The sequence below is a fragment of the Parasteatoda tepidariorum genome, chromosome 4, assembly GCF_043381705.1.
Source record: "Parasteatoda tepidariorum isolate YZ-2023 chromosome 4, CAS_Ptep_4.0, whole genome shotgun sequence".
In the NCBI taxonomy this organism is placed as follows: Eukaryota; Metazoa; Arthropoda; class Arachnida; order Araneae; family Theridiidae; genus Parasteatoda; species Parasteatoda tepidariorum.
In genome coordinates, this window is record NC_092207.1 from 3,361,232 (window position 1) to 3,373,658 (window position 12,427).

Consider the following 12,427-nt stretch of genomic DNA (forward strand, 5'->3'; position numbering starts at 1 on the left):
GCACAGGAGTTTAGTTCCGTTCCATTAAACTTCCTTTATCATTCCAAAATGTCCTTTCAACAAGATTTTCAAAAACGTCAACGCTACATAACTAATTATTCAGAAGGAAAAACCGCTTTTCAAACTTATGAATGACTTCATGTGCTACTATATAAAACATAAAAATGAATCATTTCTTTTTTCTACTAAAAACTTTTTATTGAAAAATAAAGTTCGGCCGCAGGTGCGCTGCGCGTTCCGCTTCGCTGAGTGACACACACAATATGGCGGTTAGATATCTCGCGTCATTACTCTTTAGGCCGCGAGGGGGCGCTGATATGCCACCTGAGCTTGGAACACTGATATCGTCTGCCAGCATTTCCGATCGGGGAAGTTTCGTTTTCTTTTTAAATTTTATTTTCTCCCGTGGCTAAAGTGAGGTGCAAGTTTGTTTCCCAGCAGTTCAAAGGTGCTCAGAGAGGAATTCTTTTTTCTTTTCCGAAATGGAAAATTAATTTGGCTCACACCGGAGAAAAGGAGAGCTTCTGGCGGGAAAGAGGTAAAACTTTTCGATAATATTTTAGCTCCGAGGAAACTTGTTTGCAGGGTCCATTTTTCATTTAGTATAGAACATTGTAAACTAAGAATTTCGATGACCCTTTGATAAAAAATAAAAACTATTTCTTCTTTAAAAAACTTTATTTATTTATTTTTTAATATAAATTGATATTTTTATTGAATTTAATTTTAAGTAAAGAAATATCACTTAAAAATATTCAATCATTTTTTTCTTCTTCCTAAATTTGAAGTAAATATATTTTTAGACACTTAAAATCTGAGACAAGATATATGTATACAATAATATATTTATTAGTATTGACTTTGGTATTCTTGGATGGACCAATGTTAAAATCGATCGATCTTTGACATTTATTCTTTTTCTAATTTTATTTGAACTGAAAGAAATGCTCATATTTTATATTTTAAACAAAATAAAACATAATTTATTACTATTATCAGTGCTAATATAATGGATGTCTCAAATAATTGCTTTTTATAATTAATTTAGATGTAGCATCCTCCGCAAGCTTTTCGTAAAATCTACTTATTATTTAACTATGCACAAATCAACAAAAGTCATAGAAAATAATTTTACTCTAATGTACACAAATCATTTCAAAACAGTTTGAAGCTAAAATTATTGAATACATTCAAGTAATTATGTTCCTTACTCGATTCTTAAAGAATTTTTGAGACTTTTAATAGCGTTTTCTTTATATAAATAGTGTACAGAGTTACTCTTACTACATAAATTAGATGAAGAAGAGCAATATATATTAAAAAACTACAATTTAAAGAAATAATATACTATAACAAATACTATACCAAATTTGATTTATTTTATTTCGAAATATTTAACTTATAAGTTTTCAGCAAATCGTGGAAAATTTTCTTTGAAGTATTTCTGTCAAAACTGAAAATGTAAAAAGTTATCTAAAAAAAGCATTTCCCTACAGCTTGATTTAAATCATCATCATAATTATTTAATGCCATTTGAAATAGTCATCATATCATCAACTTAAATTATCGCCATAATTATTCATATTCAATTTAAATAAATCATCAAAAGTGCTTATCTTCACCTTAAATTATCATAATAATTTATTGCTTTTTAAAAAAAAAATAACTATAATTATTTATAATGAACCAGAATTATAATCATGGTCCTTTTGCTCCTTGATTTTATCTGCTTTGAATTCTGAAACTTTTAATGAAGGGAAATATTATGAGCATTTGGGAAGTATTTTAAAAATGGCTCTCATATACACATTGCTTCCCCAGTAAATCACCGCAAAAAGAAACATAATTCAATGTATTGCTATAAATAAAAGTATATTTAAATGTTCTTCAAATGAATTCACGGAAGAAATCTTGTTTTCAAGGCCTTTAAGACTGCAAAAACCAACGGGCGAAAAATGGACTCTGTGATCCTCACTTTTTTATACGCGAAGGTAACACACAGCCGTGGAATAGTTTTGTGTTGTGGCTGAGATCAGTTTTGCAATTCCTTATAAATGATTTTCTTTCTTTTCATCATTCAAAACAGATTTTCGGTGAGAACTCAAAAAGCGTTTTTACATCTTATAAGAATTGTTCTTTATTTAAACGTTCCTGTTAATGAGTCTTTTTTTATAAATTTTTGAGAGTGATCGACGTAAGAACTTCACCGAACATGCTTAGTATTCGAAAAAGAAAATAAATTACAAAATTCCTATTTGAGTTGAATATTGAAAAAGACGTTTCTTCTTCTTCTTCTATTTATTTATTTTTTTAACCCTTTCTTTCCTTGACAGACCCTTTTTTCGAGTTGCGTCCTGGATAAAAAAGTTCACCGACAAAAACCTCCGCCCAAGTTGGACGGCGAATGCCGCTGATTCTCACCTTTTACCGCTTGGGAAACGGTGCGCAGAAACCGACGGTTCTTTTCACCCGACTGTTTTATTTATTTATACCAATCTATTTCGAACATTTCTCTATGGTCTGATTTATTGAAAAATCAATTATTTTAAAATAATATTATACATTTTAATAAAGAAAGTGAAAAAATAAATAAAACGTGAAATGCGTTGGTATAAGCTCAAATAGATTCATGAACTAGTTCTTTTTCATAGGAAAGAAAAAATACGATTTTTGGTTTTTAAAATTGTTTCAGGTAACGATTGAAGCAAATATGGGTGAAATTATGGAAGTTTATTAAAGTTAAGAATTCTTTCTCCGATTCTGAAGTTTTAAATGTAATTAAGCTTCGAATTAATTAGGCTTTAATTTTTCATTTTTTTATTCATAAAAATATAGCATATTCGATAATTCATTTAAAAACTAAGCATATTCCATAACGAGAGGTTTTAATACTTAGTGTGTTTTTTTTTTTTTTTTGTATCGACTCACTATTGTATGTTTTTAAAATAATTTTTTTTCATATTCTTTTATTTGGTATGAAATACAAGGAAAAAGGTTTAAAAGAAAAGTTATGAACATCAGCTTTTGAGAATGAAAAAAGTAAGCTTTTCCAAATTTATAATTCGATCCAACAATTGTATGTATGTGCAATTATCGAGTGGAATTATTAAATAAATTAGAAAAAATTAACTCGCTTCATTTTATAATTAGCGAACAATGAGTAGTTGATAAACAGCTGAGAATGTAATGGAGGACCGTCTCAATGTCCCAGCATGCTGTTTAAATCGAACTACAAAAAATTCAAGTATAAAAAATTAATCATTTTAAGATATCTACAGTCCCTGGCCAAATTAGTAAGATTCTGTGTAATTATCAGGTGATAGCTTTATTGTTTTTACGCGACTGAAACCGGTTTGCACTTGTTTACGTTAGTGTATCAATTGATTAAATAAGACACTATATCACATAAATTCGACGATTGGATAAATTAGATGATATAAATACAGAATGTTTATTATATCAGCTATTATAATAATTATGTTAAAACATGTTTGAAACGACATCAAGAGACAAAAATTGCCTGTATTTAGAGTTGTGCTACAAAAAGGTGTTTCTATAAAACTAACACATCAATTAATATTTCATTTCATTTTACAATCTTCGTTGAACAGCCATTTTGGGTGGACGACAACTCATGTTTAACTCCTTGTCATTTTAAATTTGATCCAGAAGACAAGGGAACTCCTATATCAAGTATTGGGAGAAATTAGACGGAACTAACCTTCATTTGCGTTACATGGAGAGGAAAACCACGAAAACCTCCCACGGTTAGCCAGACATCGAGGGGATTCTAACCGTCTACCACTGAGGATATTTTGCGTCAGCACTGTGGTCTTTTCGAAGCGTATCGACCCGGTTCACCTCATTGTAAAGCTCTATCCCCTGAGCCATCCCGGCTGCTTATCCATTAATAATGGAAAAATAAGTTATTATAATGAGTTTAGAAGAAGCGTAAAAAAATCGCCTTACTGATGCTTTATTTTGGTACTGTCATTTAGGGTGGTGCTTTAAAAGGTGGTAATCTCTGTGGCTAATTCGTGAACAGCCTATCTTTACCACGAAACATGTTTTTCTTCATCTAATAACGCAAATCCACCGGCAATAAGGGTACACGTAATAAAAAGTGTCGGTCATCATTTACTTGCAATGAATGGGTATTAAAAGAGTTTCTTTTTTATTTATACGCTAACAATAACTTGATTTCACGACAGTTTTTTTTTTCTTTTTGATTGCTCAAGAAAGGATGCTTACTAAAAGCGTGCAAATTGATACATTCATCACACATGACGTAGGCCTTTAGTGTTATAAATACTCGGCATTAAAATTTTAAAGCACTCATGATTTACAGTATTCGGTATGTTATTTTATAAAATGTTGCTCGGATGCTAACATTATTTTATTTTAGAAAGTATGACAGAAAGTCATCGGTAAATAGCCATTTTATGGAGAGACTCTTCTTTCCATATTCTACACACATAATGTTATTCATATAAGTTTAGGTAAAACATTTTGTTAATTAAAGGAAATGTTAAATAATCAACGAAGTTGGGAACACCGGAAGTAATCGAGTTATCCTAATAACAAATCTTTCCTTTCTGAACATTCGATTCAATCTAAATTAAATGTATCACTTTATTCTGAATATACCTGTATCTCACAAAAACTGAAATGAAAAAACTCTTTGACATTCTAGGTGATCTCTTTAAAATGCATGAACTAATAAAATATACTTTTTGTCGCTGCAGATAATGTGTTAAAACAAACGCTATGAAGATAGCCAAATCCAATTTTCAATAAATTTCTTTATTCTTACAATCATTTGTAGAACTCTGCATTAATAATCTTTGCAAACTACAGTCTATTTAACGAACTCTCATTTCTCTCTCTCGAGAAACCAAGAACATTTTGGAAATTTCTTCGTAAAATAACTTTCTATTAATGAATTTCTTTCTTATAATGAATTTCTTTCTATTATTAATATGATATTTCTATAAATAATTGTCTATTGAATGAACCTTTCTTTACTATCCCTATTTCACAAAATATCTTTGAAGCTTGTTAACGCATTTTATGGAGGAAATGACCTTGAATTGATTTTCGCACTCTTAGAGAAAGCGGTAAAATTCCTTTTTGTTTGCATTTCATACAGGAATACATGCCAAACATCAATTCAAGCGAAAGCATAGCAGAAATTTCCAAAGCATGGAACTATGATGCTACAGATCTTACTATTCACAACAGTTTTGCTAACGCTGTATTCTTAGGGCCGGGGAAAGTGCGGAGGATGCTATTTCTTTATAAAAGTGTGGGTACAGCTGAGAGAAAACCACGAAATTAGTGACGATTTTATTGTTTCTGAAGCTGCAACCGCAGACACATTAACTGAATCTGATATTTTAGACAGTGTGAAAACAATACAGTAATAAATTGTGACAGAAATCACCAAACCTTCTTCATAGGATGAAATGTTGAAACAAAATAATTGACAAGATGTATCAATTGCTTTTCCAATTATGTCGAGTGATTATCAATTTTAAAACTTGTTTAGTGTTGTTTCTATTGAACGAATTTTCCATAGAACGAACTTTTTAGCGAGATTTAGCGACTTCCTTATATACAGGTTCGACTGAAGAGGCAATCAGACGTGGAAAAACACGATTCGTTATCGACTTGAAATAACACACAATATTTTTTTAACACTCAATTCGTATAATCTATCTATTTGAATAAAGAAATGTTATCTATAATTATTAAAGAAACATATATTAATTAGAATTCCCCAATAATCAAAATTGCAGTGAAGGGTATTTTTATAATCACAGTAATAACTGAGAAGAACATCTTTTAGTTTAAAAAAGGGAATGTTACCCTGGAATTCAAATATCGCAAGTGAATAAAGTTTTTTATTTGTTTAATAAATTATGAAATGGGTTGATTATTAGGGATAAACCATGAAAAACATTTTTAAATAATTGTTAATAATTTTACTTCAGTGGTTAGAAAAAATGAGGCCAAGTTTAAATAAGTAAGTATTAAGCCCATAAGTGTTTGCTCTAATTTTAATAGGATTTTTGTGACTGAAAATTAAGAAAGAAAACTGTACATTTTAATTTTTAACCTCTAACAGAAGGCTAATTTTTTAATGATAATATTATTATTTAAATTATTAAGTTTAAAATTCAAAATTTCCAAAATTCTTTTGAAGTTGCTTAACTTCTTGATCAGTTTTAGAAAAATTTGTTGAATTGTTACTGTTATTTAAATTTTTCTTATCACTAAAAATAAAGTTTTTAAAGCATTAGTACAAACAACCCATTTACGTTCTGTTAACATACCTCCTAAAAGCAAAGAGTATCTTACAAATACAATTGAACAAATTTGTATCGCAAAAATATTTTATTCATTATTGTAATGTTTTCAAAATGCATTTCTTATAGTACTTTTTGTAATTATATATATATATATATGTATATATATATATATATAAAAGTATTTTNGTATTATATATATATATATATATATATATATATATATCGTATAATGTTAAAAATATTATATATTAAATATAACCCATAAATAGAGCATTTATCTAACATGTGATCATTTAAAACCTTTCCCACAAAGAAAGTAATAATATTGATCTAATTAACTCAGAAAATGTGATGATGTGTCTTTAGTAGCTTGGGAAATTGATCAGTCCCACGTTACTAAGACCTATTAATGTTTAAATATATTGTTCAGAAAGATATAAAAACCCTCGTTTCAAGGTCAAATGTGCTCTTCTCTATCTATCCACCAACATGCAATGTTCTCATTTGTGGGCTTCTGTCCCTAACTTTAATAAAATTATATGATTCCTGAATTTTCCTGTATCTTTTTCAAGAAGCACCGGCCACACTACGAACTTACAATGTTTATGCTTTCAAAGCGTAACATAAGTATAGAGGTAACCTGCATTCAGCATGATGCTATTCCCCGCGGACAATTCCTGATAGTCAAAATTTATCAACAAAAAAAAATTATAATATTTCAGATAATTTTATATGATTTGTTTATTTAGATTTTAAAAAAAAATTCGTATGCTATAATTAAAATGGGCAGGTGCATTTCGGTCGAACGGTTCGAAGTAGAAACGAAGAATATATATATTTTTTAATAGAAAGTATAATATTCTTTGTTAGAATGACTTACTTCGAACTATCAAGCATGCCAAATTCCATCGGTCAGTTTAGGAGTCTAAAGAGGATATTTATTTTATGTTAACCGTAGTTAGTAAATTAAAACAAAAAAGTGTATAAAAATAGCAAAAAAAAATTTAGAAAAAAATTATATTCCTATGAAAACTCTGGGTGTCTCAGTACCCGCATAATTGTCTTTATAGTTTGTTTCAAACTTTAAGAAAGGATTTAATTTTTTAATACTAATTACGAATCATTAATTTTGATTATTATTATTATTTAGTTTCTAGGAGAGCATTTGAGGCCTACATTTTCCGAAATCACCAATTGAATTTTTATTTTCGTTATCAACTGTTTCTTTATTTTATTTCTTGAAGATTTGGTTTAAATCAATAATAGTTTTTACTTGAATTTTAGTTTCGTGATAAGAATTTTTGTTTTCATTTACAAATAATTAAAAGACATTCTATTCTTCTTTTTTTATTGTATGATTTCCCAGAAAGGAACCCATAAAGGATCTAGGTGCTTGGATTTGTAAATTCCTTCATCATAATACCTTTCTTTGAAATTTATCTACAAATAAAATAACTAACTCTGATTTGATTTCGTGTTAAAATTTCGTAAATAGTTTTAAAAGTTAATGAACGGATGTTTTTTTTCGAAATTTAATAAAATAATTAATAATTTAGTTATTGCAAACTTTTAATTATCCTAAAAGATATCTATCAATTTTTGAGTCACTCCAATTTTCCTCCCCTCCGCCTAGTTGCTTTTCATTCATTTCATTTTCCCTAAAATTCGATAAAAAATTATAATTTTCGTTAAGAAAATATATAAATAAAATATGTTATATATAACTTGATAAAACAATTCAAACGCATTTTATCTCCCTTCAATTTTTTTTTTTAAATCACGCTATAAGGTCGTATTTCTTATTGTTTTAACTATATTTATTTATTTTCTCGTTGCTTTTGTTACAGTTGTTGTTACTTGACATTCAAGCTTGAGCTTTTAAAATGATTTTAACAATAAATTTTAGAAAAATCATTAGATGGAAAAAAAATTTTTTTTTTAAAAAATGGATGATTGTTATTTAAAACAGAATAAGTGAAAACTATTACAAAAGAAGCACTTAAAATATCGATAGCTCTCGAACAAATTGGAATCTTTTTCTTTCAATATTAAAAAAAAATATACAGTCGATTTATTTCGATCTCACAATTTAAATCATTTTACTGACCCTAAAAATTGCATTTGAAATTGTTAATACAAATGGATTAAATAACAATTAAGTAAATTAGTGGAAAAGTGTATGCGTTGTATATATATGCGAAACGATTCGATTCATTACTTTAATTGGGCAAATATTAAAAGAAGACTTGGCGGTGCGTTTAGAGAAAACCTTAATTATTTCTTTCGTCGAAGAAAAGAAATCTATGAAGAGTTCTACTTTAAAGATTATTCTTGTGTACGCATGCACTAATCATCAATATTTAGTGTAAAGGATGCTCCCAAATTTGATCTTTATCCTATAAGTAAGAAAGTGAGCTTTACATAATAATTCTCTCATAAAAACAATTGCTTTGTTCCTCCGATTTTAAGAAGGCGATTTGCTGTTGCCACCGCTACACAAAGAAATCTCACACTGAACGATTCTTTTATCTTGCCTAGTAACCGATAAAAGTAACAAAACAATAGGAATGCATCTTTGGGTTCAATAAGTGTAACGCTATTTGTTTCCTTCTTCAGTTCCTTCCCTTTTCTACCCTCTGCATGACGAGGAAAATAATTTTTATTTGTAGTTTCCAGAAAGGAAAAAAATCCTGTTAAGTTACTTTTTAGACATGTCACTCATCAACAGAAATAATTGTTAAAAGTGATAACATTCTTGAATGCCATCATAAAAATGACTCTTCCAAAAAATAATCATTTTGAATGTCAAATAAGTAAGTAAAGCTGCAATATGAGGGTAATCTTCAATGTTCTCCTTCAACCAAAGGACAACAAAATCAGATAGAAATGATCTCAGCATATCTGGGTGGCTATGTGCGTGCGAAAGTATAGGACCGCATTCTCATAGTGCCGGTGGAAATTATTTCTTTGCGTGGTCTTTAGATAAATAAATTTTATAATTGTGTGCAAGAATTTTTAAATTCGCTTGAAGTTTTCTCGAGATATAGCGAAACAGTGGCGTATCTAGGGTATGGCAAGTATGGCGAATGCCATGGGCGCATTATTTCAAAAAGGCGCAAAATCAATCAACATCAACGATTATTTTTTTAATTAAAAATTTTACTAATTTTTTTTTCAAGTTATGGCAGAATTAAAAAAAGCATCCAACATTTAACCTTTCCTCGAGGGCTCGAAAAGAAGACATCGAGGTCTTTCGAGGAACTCTTTTTATAACTGGGGGAGTGAAATATGAAAGGGAACCGCTAATAATAAAAACAAAGTAGGTGACGAGCGTTAAACAATTTTAACCTCCCACTGTTTTTCATTTTTTTAATAACTTCGTTTGAAAACTCATAGACCACCTTAGTTAGGGATAATAGGAGGGCCAAGGTTTCCAGCTCTTTTGCATAACTCGAAAAGCGCGAGAAATCTCCTTCGGTTGTTATATTATATTCAACATTAAAAAAAATGGGGGAAATAAGAAAAAAAAAAATTCCACATACCAACTCTTTTTAAACGACTTGACGTCTGTGTGATAACAATTCATACACGTTTCTGCATTCATTCACTAGACACTTTTTCTTTCATTATACTTTCAAGTTGAGCAACAGAGGATTCGAAATAAATAAAAAAAACTTTATATTCATGAATACATTCAAGATAAATACTAAAATAAATCAGTAATTAAAAGTAGCTTTTTCTTTTCTACTATTATATTTACGATGATTTCGGCAAAAACCAAATTTTAATTATAATATCGTAATTTAAAGAATAATGCAGAGTTTTTAATAATTATAATTATAACTCTCTTTACTAACTTTTTGATACTTTCCAATAAAAATATTTTTAATTTCAGAGAATTTCCTAAATATTTAACATTTAATGTCGATCAAAATCCTTTGACAAAAAGACTTTTAGCCCCATATTTAATTTTATAACCGTCGTTGAACAGCCGACCTAATTCCGTAGCCTTGTANCGGTAATTTTAACGCCGACTAATCAGATGACTATACAGCAAGAGCAGCTTTTTTAACACAACACGCTTGAAAAACGCGCAAAATTCTACGTTGTGAATGCACACTTACTGTTCTGGTACCTACCATAGGTATGTATATTCTATGGCCAAGCTACCAAAGAGTATGTAAAAATAAGGTTGGCAGTACTGGTTCTTTCGTCGCATGACTGGGGAATTCCCCGATCCGCTAAATACATACGTTGTATTGTGTCATAGACAACATTTTTGAAACATTTTTAATGTAATCGTTGAATTTTCACTTCGTGCAATTTGCTTTCGAGTTTTACGGCTGTGAATGAAAAGAGAGTTTCACAGTTTGTGTTTCAAAACTTACGAATTTAGAGCTAAGTATTGGTTATTTATTTATAAAGACTGCAGAAGTGCTTCGGGCTTCGAGAAAATCGGTGAAACGACGAATAAAAATCCGTGTAGTGTAAACTGAAGTTAAAATTACTATACGTAAGTTTTATTATGATTACATTACTTATGATTACAAACGCCACTGGTGAACGAAACTTTTCCAAATTGAAATTAATTCAAAACTGTCTTCGTTCAACTATGTCTCAAAACCGCTTAAATTCATTGGCCATAATGGCAATTGAAAATGATGTATTGGAAAAGGTTAACTTTCAGGATGTCTTGAACGATTTTGTAACAAAAAAAGTTAGAAGAGTTAATATTTAAGCTTATTGTATGATTTTTTTAATGCATATATTAATTACTTATATTCTTTTCGTTTGATTCAATATTTTTATTGAATAATGTGATAATATACCTATGTAGTAAAAAACAGCGTAATTATGAATAAAGTGTTGTGTTAGCGAAAAAATATATTAGGAAGTTAGAAGACGGTAGGGGGGGGCGAGACGAGCATTGCCTAGGGGCCGCGACATGCATAAGCCGGCCCTAATCCTATCCAGCATGCTTGGGATGCTTCTCTCATTGCTTTGCATGACTTATAACTAAACTAGTAGAGACGCATAATTGGGTATTTCAAGACACACGTGACCTCTATGACGTCAACTAATCTTTATCAACAAAATGGTGTCCGCTAAGTTTCCTTGCATAAGTTATAATGTTAATGAACGTTTCACAAACTGCACATTGAGCTTTTTTTTTAACACTAAGCCGTGTCGTATTTAACACAAGGCCGTATCGCACATCGAATTCGTTGAAATTTAATTCTTCCTATTCTACTTCTTTTACTTAACTTAGATTTATTATTTGTTTGTGTATTTTATTGTGATATAGTTTTGTTTTGTGTACCCGGCAAACTTCGATGCCTTATTAGTTTATTTATTTTCCTCATGGCTTTGTGCTGTTTAGGTGTTAAGTCTCTGTGTAAATATATAATGAAGGAATTGAATTCTTTGCTAAAGAATTTGGAATGTGTTACTAAAGAGAATTGATATTAGATGGGCTTAGCTTACTCGAAACAGCAGCGAAAAAACTGTTGCAAACGTGAACAAATGTTACGTTTCAACAACCCATCAGGAAGAGACTCTACCAGAAAGTGCAATATTCTGTCGTTCTCTACTTAAAAATAAGTATTGCAGTAAAAATAAAACAAGAAACACTTTATTTTGACACAAAAAAATTGTTCTATAATATCAACGTAGCAACCCATGATACAAACTCTAACTTACAGCTTACATATACTCAAGTAACAAATAAATTAAAATCTAACATACAACTTAGATATACTCAAATAGCAAATAAATAAAATCTAGCACATTTTATAGGGAGATTATATTTAAATACCGATATCACCCAGTGCATATGTGTACCTATATAATGTGCGTATGTATTCAACGTATATTTGTATTTTAGAGCACAGTGAATGTATGTATTCATGAAAAAGCATTTCCAGGCTGCTCTTATATATGGCGTTCTTAAATTTGTACATTTCAGTGTCATTAAAAAAACTGTATCTCGGTGACCCAATCAGAAATACGAAAATATCTACCATTTCTTAAAATTTCTTGCAACAGAAAACAAACATTTTTTTCTTTCAAGTTGAATGGATGCATTTAAACTATTTAAGAGAAGAAAATATTACTTA

At 29.6% G+C, this 12,427-nt stretch overlaps 1 protein-coding gene across 1 annotated transcript in view; it reads left to right on the forward strand.

Annotated features, from left to right (window-relative positions):
* Nucleotides 1–337: 337 nt before the first annotated feature.
* Nucleotides 338–12,427, forward strand: part of LOC107445532 (protein O-linked-mannose beta-1,2-N-acetylglucosaminyltransferase 1) — a 99,087-nt gene continuing 86,997 nt past the window's right edge. Inside the window, exon 1 of the mRNA XM_043050135.2 lies at nt 338–538. The gene's annotated coding sequence lies outside the window, so the exon portion shown is untranslated. The remainder of the gene's footprint in view (nt 539–12,427) is intronic.